The 15,887-nt window shown below is 49.4% G+C and overlaps 1 long non-coding RNA gene across 1 annotated transcript in view; it reads left to right on the forward strand.

Moving 5' to 3' along the window:
* Positions 1–3,739: 3,739 nt before the first annotated feature.
* LOC138443321 (uncharacterized) overlaps positions 3,740–15,887 on the forward strand; it is a 36,833-nt gene continuing 24,685 nt past the window's right edge. The window contains exon 1 of the long non-coding RNA XR_011258068.1: positions 3,740–3,758. This is a non-coding gene — a long non-coding RNA (uncharacterized lncRNA). The remainder of the gene's footprint in view (positions 3,759–15,887) is intronic.

The raw sequence follows: 15,887 nt of genomic DNA on the forward strand, positions 1-15,887 counted from the left end.
TGGTGCAAATATAATTGAAAATTGGGATAAAACAAGCTGTGATGGAATATCAATTGAAATGGAAACTCTAGTCATTTGTATGTACAAATGCATACATAAAGAGTAATTACACTACAATTTTTTTTGGCATAGGTGTTTAATATAAGACATATTTCAATCTGATCACAGGGCCGGGACTAGGAACGGAGACGTACAAAGTTTAACGGGGACTTCCCAGGTGACTCTAGCGGTAAAGAACCTGTCTGCCAATGCATAAGAGAGGCGGCTTCAACCCCTGGGTCAGGAAGATCCCCTGGAGGAGGGCATGGCACCCCACTCCAGTATTCTTGCCTGGAGAATCCCATGGACAGAGGAGCCTGGTGGGCTACGGTTACGGTCCATAGATTTACCAACAAAGAGTTGGACACGACTGAAGTGACTGAAGCACAGCACAAAGTTTAAGGGGTAGCAAAAAACTCAATAATCGAGACAAATAGCATTTTTCTACATGTATTTTTAAAATAAAAATTAATGCAAAAGCCACGATAAGCGAAATATCCAAGTTTTACAGATAGGATCTGTATTATTAATTTTCTTTCTGCCTCAGGTTCCCACATTACTTGGCAGAGCCTTGTATAGCAGTATGCTTTCTCATTTGCTGCCTGTCATCAGTCAAATTTTTCAACCGTTTGAGCCTTTGAAGAATTACTTTGTAAATCATTTGAAGTGTTTACAGTGGAATTGAACATTTTGCAAATGAATCCTCTAAATTTTGTTCAAAAGCAATTGAAAACCTTTAGTCAGAGTGTTCAACAAGCCTGCCAAAATCAACTTTAACTTTTATCAAATTTAGGGTACTGTAAGCAAAGCTTTCATCAAATTTCAGTTATTTCATGCTGGAAAACATTTTCACATATCTCTCAAAAGCAAAGGGGTTGCTGAACAAATTAAGTAACTGGAACATGAATGGTGGCCAAGATTTAATTTAGAGATTCTCAAATTTTTCTTTAGAATGTCTTCATTTGTGGGAAGACTGTTTTGATGGATTTCCTACTTACATTGAGAAAATTTATATTTTGTACTTGGATTGACGAAAAGACAGAAATTTATGGTTTTGCAGCATTTACAACTGGCAAAATATTAAAAAGAATTATAAAGTCAACTTATAGGAGAGTTTTATCTTTGTATAACATTTGTTAAATGTATTCTAAATGGAAATACACTATCTGTGAAAATATTGTGGCTGAAATCGTTAATCATTCCCACCTAAATAAATTAGAATTGAAAATATCCTCCATTTAGCAGAATCTTCTCTAAGCTTATCAGGTACCACTGCAGAAAAGAAAAAAAAAACCCAACCAACTATATTCTTATTAAGAATATTGTGATCTATAGAGAAAAGAGGCCATGAAGGGTGTCAACAACTTCTTTTTTCAGAGTTCTTAACCACTGGACCATCAGGGAAGTCCCAGGGCATCCAGTTTTGAAAGTACATGATGCGATCAGGAGGGCAGATGGATCAGCACTCTGTAAAACCCCAAACTCAGCTAAACTAGGATGGGGGAAACTGGTGGTATCCAGAATTGTGACCAAATGATTCCCCGTGAATTCAGGCAATGAACCTGCCATGGGTTTGCTGTAGGAACCCTTTAAGGAGCAATTGAACAGAGTGACTGCTGAGGGTGGGCTGCAGCCACCCTCCCACCCGGGCCATCCACTGCCCAGCTTCCCAGCATGGGGCTCCGCTACCCTCCAGTCTTCCCTGGTCTCGGCTGGGAGGGAAAGGTGGCCCTGCTGGCTGCAGCTAGGCTGCAGAGGGAGGCTTTTTAGGGACAGTGGCAGATGGCAGCTGCACACCTGACTGCGCTGGAATGCTGTGTGCATGGAGGAGCCTTACTTACCAAGTGCTCAGCTCCACAGACTCTGCACACACCCATGCGTGCACAGCCTCCTCCCTAAGTGTGCTTCCACGCGTGGCAGGAAGAATAATGGCCCCCAACAATGACCACATCCCAGCTGCAGACCCTTACTTACCTGGCAGAAAGGGACTCTGGATATGGGGTTAGGGATCTTGAGAACGTGGTCCTGCATTACCCAAATGGAACTGACATAGCCACAGGGTCCTTATAGAGGAAAGGAGGAGACAGGAGAGAGGTTTTTCGGTTGGCTTTGGAGATGGAGGAAGAGGCTGCAAGCCAAAGAGGGCAGGCAGCTTCTGGAAAATGGGAAGGGCAAGGAAGCAGATTCTCTTCTAGCATTCTTCAAAGGACAGAGCCCTACCAACCCATCGTGGACTTCTGACCTCCAGAACTGTAGAATAAGTAGTTTGCTGGTGGTTTAAGCCACTGGGGTATAAACCATTAAATCAACCTTTTATTGTCAGCATCCAGATCGGGAAACAGAACTTTGCCAGCCGCCCCAGAACATCAGTCATTCACAGTCACCTTCCTGATTTTTGACTCACCCACATACCACTACATGCCACCTCTGGAGTTTTCCTTACAATTGTTAACATTTTTCTTTAAATATTTATACTACTTAAATATTTAAATACTTACTCAATGAAATCTATGTGAAAAGAAACTTTCTGTCATTTTGTGGAGTGTTAAAATTATTATAATGACCCAGAATTTATGGCAAGAATTTTACTTGAAAGCAAGTATAAAAATAGTTGTTACCTACTTCCAGCTAGACTCTTCTACCTACTGGAGGCTCTGGACCTGATAGCTGCTCTCTCTGTGTTAAAAACGGTGGTTTATCAGGAGAATTTGAGAGGTGTTGAGGACTGATGCACACCAAGCCCAGGCTTTCACTTATATCCAGTCATAAAGATTGAAAGAAACTTTAGCTAATACCATTTAATGACAGGTCTGCGTCTGCTCCCTCACTTATGTCCCAGGTCACCAGCATTTACCCTCACCTCATAAAAGAGCAGAGCGCTTGCTTTGACTCCTCTCAGAGCGACCTGCAACTCACTGGCTGTGCAAGCCCAGGTGAGTGACATGACTTGTCTAGGCCCTAGTTTCTTTACCAGCAAAGAATGAAAACACAGCCGATTCATGTTACTCATGGTAGTCATGTTCTGTAAAGTAGCTTGGAACACTGAATTAGCAAATGTGTGTGTGTGTGCGCCCGCTCAGTCGCTTAGTTGTGGCTGACTCTTTGCAACCCTATGGACTGTAGACTGCTGGGCTCCTCTGTCCATGAGATTTTCCAGGCAAAAATACTGGAGCAGGTTGCCATTCCCTTCTCCAGGGGATCTTCCTGACCCAGGGATCGAACCTGCCTCTCCTGCATTGGGAGATGGATTCTTTACCACTGAGTCACCTGGGAAGCCTGAATTAGCAATACTGAGTCTTTATTCCTAGGGAGAGTACAGCACTAGGTTTTTGTGAGCCTCTAATCACATTTTTTTCAATTGATCAAACTTAACCTTGTTTTATGCGTATTTCTGCTCGGACACATTACTTGGTATGTATCGTTGATTCGAAATGGACACAACTGCTCTAACACACCTGTTTTCTCTGTAATCCACATCACAACTTTCTTGCAGTTAGGAAGCACTTCAGCACGATGTTTGGGGCCATTTGAAAGAGCACAGTCACTCACAAAAAGCACAAAATTGTGAAGAGCCCTGCACTAGATGGATCATGGAAAGGACATGTTAACAGTGTGAGCTGAAACAGGAGGGTGGAGCATCGGTCGGCTTGCTGGACTTCAGCTGGGAATTTGCACGTGGGGCCACTCTTCGAATGTCCACCAGCGACCCTGAAGGCATGGTAAGCATTGATGGGGGTTATACATTTCTTTTGTTCTCCCTCTTTTATTTTGTAAATATTTATTTTTATTTTTTAATTGAGGGATAATTGCTTATATAATTTTGTGTTTTTTTTCTGTCAAACCTCAATGTGAATCAGCCATAGGTATACATATATCCCCTCCCTTTGGAACTTCCCTTGCATTTCCCTCCCCATCCCACCCCTCTAGATTGATACAGAGTCCCTGATTGAGTTTCCTGAGCCATACAGCAAATTCCCGTTGGCTATCTATTTTACGTATGGTAGTGTAAGCTTCCATGTTACTCTCTCCATACATCTCACCGTCTCCTCCCCTCTCCCCATGCCCATCAGTCTATTCTCTCTGTCTGTTTCTCCACTGCTGCCCTGCAAATAAATTCTTCAGTACCATATATGTGCACTAGTATACGATATTTATCTTTCTCTTTCTGACTTACTTCACTCTGTATAATAGGCTCTAGGTTCATCCACCTCGTTAGAACTGACTCAAATGTGTTCCTTTTTATGACTACGTAATATTCCACTGCGTTTATGTACCACAACTTCTCTATGCATTCATCTGTCGGTGGACATCTAGGTTGCTTCCATGTTCTAGCTATTTGTAAATAGTGCTGCAGTGAACAATGGGATACATGTGTCTTTTCAATGTTGGTTTCCTCAGCGTATATGCCTAGCAGTGCGGTTGCTGGGTCATATGGTGCTTTTATTCCTAGTTTTTTAAGGAATCTCCATACCGTCTTCCACTGTAGCTGTATCAGTTTACATTCCCACCAACAGTGCAGGTGCGGTCCCTTTTCTCCACACTGCAAAGTACATTTCATTGAGCAGGTGCTTTGGCAAATCCGTGATCCAAGAACAAACAGGATGGAGGGCAGCACCACCTTCCCAGGATCATCGCGAGTGTTTACAAGGTGACAGGCCTCCAGCAGCTTCCCCGTGGTGGGTCCTCAACCCAGGGAATCTTAAAGCTTGTGGTTTGTTGTGTGCTGGCCCTGTGGCTTTAGCGCCTCAGACTCAGGGCAGGGAGGTACCTGCTTTCACAGTGGGGCTTCTCAGAGGCCAGGTGACAGGATGCCCAGGGAAGCCCTGCACTGAGCTGGCACTGCAAGGCGTTGTTGGTTTTTCTGTCATACCTGAGTCCAGCCTGAGCAGCCCATGGGTGTGCCTGCTTCTGTGCTGGGGTGGCCGAGGATAGCCAGCAAGAGGGATGGGCTGCACCCCAAGAGTGAGGGCCTCCATAAATTTTGTGCTCTGGACATCTCGCCCCTCAACCTGGTACTGGCCATGGCACCTGCCTGGAAGGGTTTTCTGGAAAAGCTGGCTGAGGCCAGGTGGTGGAGGAAAGCTGGTCTGCAGATGAGTTTTATGTTCAGGGTGATAGGGAACTATGGAGGTTTGTGGAGTGGGCCCAGGATGGGGAGGAAATGCATTTTCTGAAGGTAGTTCTGGCGGTAGCATGGAGGAGGGGGGCTGGAGACAAGGGTCAGGCAGCCTGCTTAGTGGGAGGAAAAGGCCGAGGGAAGGCAGCTGCTGAGGTCTCCTGTGTCTTTCGAAGCCTCATATTTTTCCCTGAATGGTGGCTTCCAGGAGCCCCCTGACGAGGGTGGGATCAGTGAGTGCCGTGGGCCTGCTTGTCTCCCTGGGGCTTCATCTGCTAAAGCCGCCAAGCATGCAGACCTCCCCGGAGCTTGACAATCATTCGTGTTTGCTGAATTTTTCATTAAGAAAAATGGTCACCAAAGAGTGGCAGGTGAGTGAAGTTTCACCAGCACTCCTTGGGGTGCGAACCAGCCAAACCCAGTGGGCGTGCTGCCCTCCAAAGTCTCCACTGCAGGTGTGCACTGCACGTGTGCGTGTGTGCATAGCACCCCTGAGGGCACATAGGTATGTGCACACCTGTCAGCACTGGCAGATGGATAGATTCTAAGTGTACAACACACAAAGAAATACTGTGCGCCACACCCACAGGCTGACATGACACATCTCAGGGCTTCAGAGCCTGAAACTCACCAGGGAGTTATGGATCGTCCCAAGCCTCAATTTTCTCATCTGTAAAATGGACATAAAAGTACAGCCTCTCTCAGATATCTGGTGGGGCTTCCCAGGGGGCGCTAGTGGTAAAGAACCTACCTGCTAATGTAGGAGACATAAGGAACTCCGGTTTGATCCCTGGTCGGGAAGATCCCCTGGAGCAGGAAATGGTAACCCACTCCAGTATTCTTGCCTGGAGAATCCCATGGACAGAGGAGCCTGGTGGGCTACAGTCCATGGGGTTGCAAAGAGTCGGACACGACTGTGGCTACTTAGCTCCCATGCGTGCACAGATGTCTGTTACCAGGGTTGAAGGGGATCATCCACATACAGTGTTAAGCATGGCGGTCTGGCCCATGATAAGTGCGCCATCAGTGGCAACTGTTAGCATTTCCCATTATGGTGGCAAGGACTCCCACACTTTTATAACCTCTGCGTGGGGAAGGACTTAATGGGAGGACCTGTGGTTATCTTAGCAGGTTTTGACCACCTTTTTAAAACTATTGCCTTAAAGAACTATTTGTTTGTTTCTGGCTATGCTGGGTCTTCATTGCTCCTTTGCTTGAGATTCCTCTGGTTGCAGTGCACCGGCTTCTCATTGCAGTGGCTTCTTTTTTCGCAGAGCACAGGCTCTAGGCCCACGGGCTCAGTAGTTGTGGCACACAGGCTAGTTGCTCCAAGGCATGTGGGATTTTCTCAGACCACGGACTGAACCCGTGTTCCCTGCATTGGCAGGCAGATTCCTATCCACTTGACCACTTACTTTTAAACTGTGCACAGTGGAGTGTCAATTTCTCACTTTGGAAATAGTAGATCTCTCTTGTTGGGGGGGGGGTGAGAATAAACTTTCGTTATAAAATCCTACAGAGAGAGGAGAAGGAAGAAGGGCTGAAAGATGGAGGGGTAGCCCACTGGGGGAGCCGTGTCTGCTTGCAGCCCTTCCTAAGGCAGCTGCAGCTCCGTGGGCTCCTCTTAAACTGTGTTCATGGCCTCCCAGCAGATTCTGTTTCCTGATTAAGTAGCTTTAGTTGGATTCTGTTACCTGTAGCGTCTAGTCAAAGCTATGGCTTTTCCAGTGGTCATGTATGGATGTGACAGTTGGACTATAAAGAAAGCTGAGCGCCGAAGAATTAATACTTTCGAACTGTGGTGTTGGAGAAGACTCTTGAGAGTCCCTTGGACTGCAAGGAGATCCAAGCAGTCCATCCTAAAGGAAATCAGTCCTGAATATCCATTGGAAGGACTGATGCTGAAGCTAAAACTCCAATACTTTGGCCACCTGATGCTAAGAACTAACTTATTTGAAAAGATCCTGATGCTGGGAAAGATTGAAGGCAGGAGGAGAAGGGGATGACAGAGGATGAGATGGTTGGATGGCATCACCGACTCGATGGACATGAGTTTGATTAAGCTCTGGGAGTTGGTGATGGACCGGGAGGCCTGGCATGCTGCGGTCCATGGGGTTGCAGAGTCAGACACGACTGAGCAACTGAACTGACTGACTGACCTGTAGCCAAAACCAGGCCAATGCCTGGTGAATGAGACGGGGCTCCTCCCTTCTCACAGTGCAACCCAGTGCAGAGATAGGAGGTGAGGAAGAAGCAGCTGCCCTTCTGGAAGTGCTGGAGTGAGGGACTTGGAGCCATGCTTGACCAGGGGTGGGGTGGGAAGGGGTTTCTCCATAGAAATGTCCTCTGAGGTGAGCAAGGGAGGAGGAGATGGCAGTCATAGTAGGGGACACAGCCCATCAGATACCCGAAAGGGAGCCTGGCGCCGTCTGTACAGAATATCATATCTGTGGCTTTATCTGGATCACAAACATTAACAGTCCCTGCTACCTCTCCCCTCCCGTGTTTGTGGTGGAAACAGTGATGTCTCATTTCAAGGGGCAGAGCGCAAGGTTAAGACAGCCCCGCTGTTCCTTCCAGTAGATTCCTGGAGTACACAGAGCCTGGCTGAGGTGGTGCTGAAGCAGCCGTCTGAGGCTGTGGAGAGGGGGAGGAGGGCCCTCTGTGTCCTCTCAGAGGCGATGAGGACAAGGACAGCTGGCTCTGGAGGCAACAGAAGGCTTCCCGAATGGGAGTGGGGAGGCGAAAGCACCGAGGGGAGGACTGGAGCTGGCAGAGGAGCTGGGGCTGCAGTACACGAGAGGGAGGCTCTGGGAGAGCCTTCCTGGGCGCTGAGGGTCTCTAGTGGCTGTGCAAGGATGGCACTCGGCCTGGGGGAGCTGTGCTGGTCTCCTGCAAGAACAGTGACACACCCCAAGGTGGCACACCTGACCCTAATTTAAAATTGTTAATAGCTCAGTCATGTCCTACTCTTTGCAACCCCATGGGCTGTAGCCCGCCAGGCTCCTCTGTTCATGGGATTTCCCAGGCAAGAACTCTGCAGTGGGTTGCCATTCTCTTCTCCAGGGGATCTTCCTGACCCATGCAGATTCTTTACCGTCAGAGCCACCAAAAATATTTATATCTGTATCTTAGATGGAAAGAGGGAGAAGGTGAGTGATCGCTTTGTGTACCAAGTGCTTAGCACCATCTCATTTCATTCTTTCAGCCGTCCTGTGAGGTAAGTATCCTTGTCCTCATTTTTCAGATGAAGGACCAAGACTCAGACAGGTGATGCCCCCTGCCGAGGTCACAGTTAGTGACCACAGAGCTGCCATGTTGTTACTGAGCAAGGGCTCGTGTGCCTGAGGTGCGGAAAGCTGAACTCTGACAGCAGGTGCTTACAGCGAAGTGGTTTATCTGCAGGGCGCCAAGCCCGGAGAATGGGCAGCTCACGCTCTGAAGACCCAAACTCCTCCATGGCTTTCAGGCTAGGGTTTTTAAGGATGGTGTGAGGGGTGGGGGTCTTAGGATGCATGATCAGCACGTGGGCCTTCTTCTGATTCGTTGGGAGTGAGGTTACGGGAATCACAGCCTGCTGGTTCTAACCAGTCTAGGGTCCAGGGCTTGTGGTCAGCATGAAGTTACCATTCTCCACCTGGGTGGGGGTCTTCATTTCTATAGGACACAGATATGCATCCGATTGTTATCTATGTCCCTTCAGGAGGAACTAGGGGGCCTGTGATTCTGTTGTCCTTTAGGTAACTCCTTGAGTCTGCTCTTTGGAACTCAGGGAGGCCTAGGAGACTAAAGCCTAATTCTACAAACAAGAAATGGGACATGGAGGGGGCTTTTGAACCCAGGAGGGCCCTGAAGGATGCTGCTCAGGTTTCAGGGCCCTCTTCTCTTTGATATTCTTCAATCCTGAAGGGGTAGGAAAAGAAAGAGAATAAAGTTTTGGATGGAGAGATTAATCAAAGTTTCAAAGTTACAGTAAAAGCACAGGCCCACCCTCATCTTGCCAGCAGACCTGCTGAAACTCAGCCTGTGCTGCAGAGAGAAGCCTGTGCCCCGAGCAGCCAGGAGAAGCCTGTTAAATACTCACACGCCTTCTTTATGAGCTCAGCATCCTGGCTCCAGCCCCGCAGTATTATTATCCTCACGATTCCCCACTCCTTTCCCAGACCCTGTTCACTCTTTGTTTACACATACTTCTAGTAAGTGGAGTGGCGGAAAGAGCAGAGACCAGTCAGAAGTCTTAAGGCAAGTCTGTTAGCATCTCTCTGCCTCTCTTCCTGAGTCTGGAAAACTTAGATAAAAATATTGCTTCCGCACTGAGGTTTTCCCTCAGGTTAGAGGATCATAAAGGTCGTGGTATCCTTCATAGAACACTACGACAATTTGACATGCTCAATTCCATAATACCAAAGCACATGTGTGGAAGAATATATAAGTATATATCATGTCTGTAGGATAGTATATCTTTTTTAAAAGAGACATTGAACTTAAAATCAAGAAACTGTTTCTCTCTTTTTTAATCAGTATAGTTGCCTTACACTGCTGTGTCAGTTTCTGCTGTATATTGAAGTGAATCGACCATATGTATACATACACTCCTGCGTCTTGGACTTCCCTCCCACCACCCCATCCCACCCATCCAGGTCACCACAGAGCGCTGATCTGAGCTCTCTGTGCCACCAGCAGGCTCTTATTAGCTATTTGTTAAAATTGTGGCAGTAGGAAAATGCCTACCTTTGAATTATTTTCTAGTACCCTGGAAAAGTCTCACTATAGGATGTTTTAGACAGGACCTCTGGGTCCAGCTCATCCCATAGGTGCCTGTTTGAGAAACACTGGGGTAGACGGGGACTTTCCTGGTGGTCCAGTGTCTAAGACTCTGTTCTTCCAATACAGGGATCTGGGGTTCAATCCCTGGTCAGGGAACTAGATCACATATGTTGCAACTAAGATCTGGTGCAGTCAAATAAATAAATAAAAATATTGGACTTCCCAGGTGGCACAGTGGTAAAGAATCTGCCTGCCAATTCAGAAGATGCAGGAGATGCGGGTCTGATCCCTGGGTCAGGAAGAGCCCCTGGAGGAGGAAATGGCAACCCACTCCAGTGTTCTTGGCTGGGAAATCCCATGGATAGAGGAGCCTGGCGGGCTACCATCCACAGCGTCGCAGTCGGACGCGACTGAATGACTGAGCATGCTTCCATGAGCTGGAGATGGGAGATTAGTGCTTGCTTGTCCAGTGGCCTTGCTGTGTGGCTTTGGACAAGTCACTCACCTGTTCTGGGCTTCTGTTTCTCCTGGATGCAATTAGGGGGTGAGGGTACACTAGAGACCATCTGAGGCCCTTTTCAGTTCCTGCCTTCAAGGATGGCGTTGGTTCCTCCATCTCAGTGTCACGTTTAGGATCCCACCGTCCAGATGTGAACCCATCTTTTCCTCCAGTTCCCCGTCTGTGCATCTGTTCCTGCCCTGTGGGAAACCTTACAAGAGGGTCTTGGGCCAAGGAAAGGCTGCTCCTTCCCCTCAGCGGAGACCCCATCTTCCCAGTCCAGGGCCTTAAGCCCCCAAACAATTGTCTGAAGGGGATCCAGGCTATTAAAGTAATTTACATAGTAATTAACAAGGTTCCATCAGCTGATTCCTGGAGCCAGAACACTCTGCCTCCATTTCCCTTTAGGGGTCCACCGTCCCGGGCTGGGACTGAGGTTTGCTGGGGTTTGACTAGTGGAGCAGTGAGGGGAAGAATTTTCCATGCTCACGTGTCTCAGCTCCACACCCAGGGAAGAGAAACAATGACGGTGCAAGAGCCCCCGCTGGCTAGGTAATGAGGTCTGCGGCGAAGGGATGCCTTGTGAGCACATAGGGCCTGAAACCCCAGAAAGAAAGGCAACTAAAGTCTCCTAGCCATGTGTCTGTTCTGCAGCCAGGACCTAGCCCCTCTCAGAGCTCCTCTTTCAAGATGACACAAAATTTCTCATATCCTTCTGGGCCTCCTGACAACAAATTTTATGTGTGACCACAATAAGGTGCAAAACTTCCCTGGTTATCATCCTTTGAGCCTCTCAGCAACCCTGTGAGGCAGATGCTATCCTCTCCATTGCGGGGATGAAGAAACCTATGCCCAGAGAGGTGAGGTAACTTGTCCAGAGTCACACAGCCTGAAATAGCAGAGTGGGATGAGAATCTGGGTCCTCAGACAGAATCCAGCTCCTGCAACTTGGCCAGTGGTTTCAAAACAACTCTGTGGAGCCCTGGGGGACTCTCAGAATGGTTTGCCTCAGGATAAGGGGTCGCTGGGAGGACTGGCAACTCTATCCACGTGTCCCCCAGTTCAACTGGGACAATATTTACATGTTGGACATCTCGATGGGATTTTGTTTGGATTCCACAGCTAGAAAAGCTTTTAAAACCACTGCACTTCTAGAAAATTGTCCCAGGAAGGCACCTATCACAGGGCCACTCTCTTGAACACCTCTTGACAGTGAACAGAGGCCCGTGGAGCTGTGTGATGTGGCAGAATTGGCTCTCTGAGTTTCTGGTGTGGGGCCCCAGACTCCTGGTCTTGGTCTCTCCATCAGGCTCCCTGCAAGTTAAGCCCAGGACCCACTGCCTGCCCAGCCCCTCCTGCTCCCTCCTCCTCCCACCGGGCCTGACTGGCCTCTCTCACCAACCCCCCCACCCCCAGCAACCTTCTCCCTGCTGTATAAGAGCTTCTCTTTGGCTCCAATGTGTCTATGGCCAACCGAGAAAAAAGAGACGTCAAAGATGGGGAAGGACAATGGTTCTGGGGTTTCTACCTGTTTCAGATGATTTTCCTACACTTGTCACTCAGCAAACACTCTGGAACCATAAAAGCCAGCATCTGAGGACAAAAAAAGGTACACGAGGGGACTTTGCTGGTGGCCCAGTAGTTGAGACTCCACGCTCCCAATGTAGGGGGCCTGGGTTTGATCCCTGGTCAGGGAACTTAGCCTGCACATTGCAACTAAGACCCAGGGCAGCCCAATAAATTTTTTTAAAAGGTACGGAAGCCCAAGTCTGGCCCTCAGAGGGCTATGGGGAAGACAGCGTACAGACTTGTCATAGTGGTTCCCCAGGGACAATGCTCTGGAGAAGGTGCAGTACTGGAGAGTGTCCCAGGCCTCCGTGGAGGGGGTGACTCCTGGTGGGAGAGCATGGCGGATGTCGAGGAAGAAGCAGCCTGGAGAAGCCTGAGCTCTTTGAAGGTGGAGGAGGAGTTGGCTGCGGGGGAGGGAGGGAAGCACCGTCTGGCTAGAGGGGGTGGCACGTGTAGGGGGCTCGAGGCAGGGGAACTGAGGGCCTCTCGTGTGGTTTCACCTCCGCGTGTGATGCAGAGTGGAGGAGAGAGGCCTGGGGCAATGGGCAGGCCACCTGGTCAAGGTGCCGAGGGAGGGGCCAAGGCCCTCAGGCTGTGGCTCGTACTCGCTTCTGTAGTTCTGCAGGACCCCTGTGCTCAGCGCTTCCCAAGGGGCCACTTAGGGCCACGGTCACCAGGGAACTCATCACCCAGGGGCTCCCCACCTTGGTGCCCCTGGGCCCCAGGCCTGACCTCCTGGGCCTTGCTCCTGGCTAGAGGCGGGGCCAGTGGCATGTGTCACGGCTGCTCTCCTGAGACCTGGGGACGAAGCGGTAAGGTCATCGCTAGGGAGACAGCGGCTCCCCTTCTTGGGCCTCGATCCCTCCTTCTATGCAATAATGGGGTTGTCACGAATAATGGCCGAAGCCCCTTCTGGCCTGGATTCCTCCTTTCAGACAAGGAAAAGTGTTCAGTTTGGCTTCCCCCAAGAAGTGGAGCACCAAATGGGATTTGAGTGCAGGTAAAGGGAGGAGGGCATGGCAACCCACTGCAGTATCCACGCCTGGAGAATCCTGTGGACAGAGGGGCCTGGTGGGCTGCAGTCCATGGGTCGCACAGAGCTGGGCACGACTGAGCACACACGCACACAGGTTATTTGGGAGGTGACCTCAGGAAGCACCAGTGGGGTCATAAGAGGGGGAAGGAAAGGAGGGAACACGGGGTGCTTGATGAGCAGAGGATCCTGTGGGTAACCAGGGCTCCGGTAACGCGCACCTGCAGAGCTGTCCTGGTGAAGGGGATGGGAAGTGGGCTCTTTATCCCCCAGTCCTGTTTCTTGTAGAGGCTGCTCCTGCACTCCTGGCACCTCTGACCTGCCCCACCTGTGGGTGCTACATCCTTCTGCAGCCAGAGGCGGCCTTCAGGCAGACAGTGGCAGAGGCTGCAATAAGAAGCCACTGGCTTGATGGCCGTGGTGCACAGCAGGACAACACTCCTAAAGGAAGTTGTCCACGTGTGGACAGCGTGTTCTTCAGAAACCAAGACCTAAAGGGACTGAAGTGACCTCCTGGATCCCACTGTGAGTTAGGCTGGACCGAGGGGGCTTTCTGCCACACGTCCCTCCCCTCTGCCACCTCCCTGTGGTCAGCTGTCACTCATCCTTGCCCCTCCTCCTTCACATGGTTTAATAAGAAAACTTTGGTGGCAGATACAGCAATACCTTGAAAAACATCGATTGGTTTAAATCTATGAAACTTTGGAGCCTGTCTCTGAAAAAGCCCCTCTCAGAAAAAGACCTCCTCTCCGTCTTTGCATCCCTGTCTCTGCACGTGGTAGGTCTTTTGTACACAAAGGATGAGCTGAAGTTTGGGTCATTTGTGTAGAACGGGGTGATGCTTATGTCTTTATGACTCTCAGTTCCCAGTTTGAAAAATAGTCATGGGATGCCAGCATGCTAACATACTAAGCTCATTGTATTAGATGTTCAGCAGGATGTGTGGCACCTAGTAGGGGCTCAACAGCAGTCTGGACCATCATGAGTAGGACTATCAATGAGCCCAAGGATCACATTTCAAGCCTCCCCCAACCCCCAACCCTTGCCCAACTGCAAGTCTGAGGTCAGGGGTCAGGTTGCCCCCTCCCAACTGCACATTCTCGCATCCCTGAAGCTCTGAGTCAGGTTTCCCGCCTCCTGCGATTTCACAGCTCCCTGCCGCCCAGCCAAGCTGTTTTGCAGACCCAAGTTGGTAATGACAGATTCTTCTCTCCTGGCCCTCCACTGGTGAAACCACGGAAAGTATTTGAAACACGCAGCCCCGGGAATGTGCAAGCTTCCATTCGCTGGGCTTGGCAAGGGCCAACAATTTCTCAGCCAGCACTTTTGACTAAGACTTGAACGGCTCGAGTTTCCCAGGAGTTCCTCAGCTCGGTTTTTCAACAGCATTTATACCTTTTTTTTCCCCCTCCTTCAGCACATTAACCCTAAAGTAGGTTCTGGATCCTCCAATCCCTGGAAGCGTGGCTCTGTCTGTTAGAGGCGTGGTTGTGGATGGGCCTCAGGAGAGCTGGCCTCGGCCTGGGAGGGCAATCTCCTGCCCACCAGGGCTGCTCGGGCCTGGACAGTGTGAATCAGAGGATTCTCTGCTGAAAGGGATCCCTGGAGGACTTCCAGATTTTCTGCCTCCAGAGAGATCTGGTTAACCTATTCCAGGCCTCTGTAACTTTGATTTTAAAATATCCTCCCCTAGGGTAGAAGGAAGGGAGAGAGGATGGACCTAGATACACCTACGTGTCCATTGCACATCCCCTCCCTTTGGAGTTTCATCATCTGTAAAATGGCAGTAATAATACTCATCTCAGGTTATTATGAGGTTTATTTATTTTTAAAATTTATTTATTTTGGCTGTGCTGGATCTTCATTGCGGCATGTGGGCTTTCTAGGTAGGATGCACAGGCTTAGTTGCCCCTCAGCGTGTGGATCTTAGGTCCCAGATCAGGGATCGAACCCCAGTCCCCTGCATTGGAAGGCGGATTCTTAACCACTGGACCACCAGGGAAGTCCCTATCATGAGGTTTAAGGGGCAGCACAGGAAAGCACCTAGTATAATTCTGGCACACAGTAGGTGCACAGCACTTTCCTCTCTTCCTTGTTCTTGGTCACTGATTTTACAGTCTCATCACAAAGTTGTTTGGTGAATGAATGAAGGTCTTGATTCATCTAAACACCCCCTTCTCCTGTCAAGGCGATGGTTCAGAGCCATGGAACAAGTATTTCCTGAGCATCAGTTCTGTACAAAGAGCAGAACTAGGCCTTGCGGTGACACCCCGATACCTAAGCCCAGTCCCTGTTATAAAGGAATTTCTGGTCTAGGGAGGGAGCTGGCACCGCGTGGGAAATGGCATGTAGATAAAATGCTGCTACAGGAGAAACAGTCTCAATGATTTTGCTCACTTGTTTACATATATTCACCCATTCCCGCAACAAGCATTTGCTATAGGAAGAGGGCTGGCCACCCTTGACCCTGGTGGTGGTTCTGGGGGCTTCTAAAGCAAGCTCTTCCCACTCTACCTGCCTGGTTCTATTTGCTGTGATGGGATACTTGAAAGTGCTTTGGAAATCCAAGGGCGTACTGTTCCCTCTGCCGAGAACACCCTTCCCAGCTCACCCACCCCTTCCTGAGAAGCCCTCCCTGATTCCCTGAGGCGTGTTTATCTGCTGTCTCTGAGCCCCCACCCCCAGCACTTTAGTCATAACAGGGGTATCGCCCCCTGCACACTGTGCTTTGAGGGCCTGTTTCCGAGTCTGCTTTTGAGACAATAGCACGCAAGCACCAGGTACTGAAAGGGAAAACGGGGTACCGAGGTTGGGCTCCCTAAAAGCAGAGCCTGAGATGGAGATTTGGACACACACAGCTTATT

Source organism: Ovis canadensis, chromosome 7 (genome assembly GCF_042477335.2).
Source record: "Ovis canadensis isolate MfBH-ARS-UI-01 breed Bighorn chromosome 7, ARS-UI_OviCan_v2, whole genome shotgun sequence".
In the NCBI taxonomy this organism is placed as follows: domain Eukaryota; kingdom Metazoa; phylum Chordata; class Mammalia; order Artiodactyla; family Bovidae; genus Ovis; species Ovis canadensis.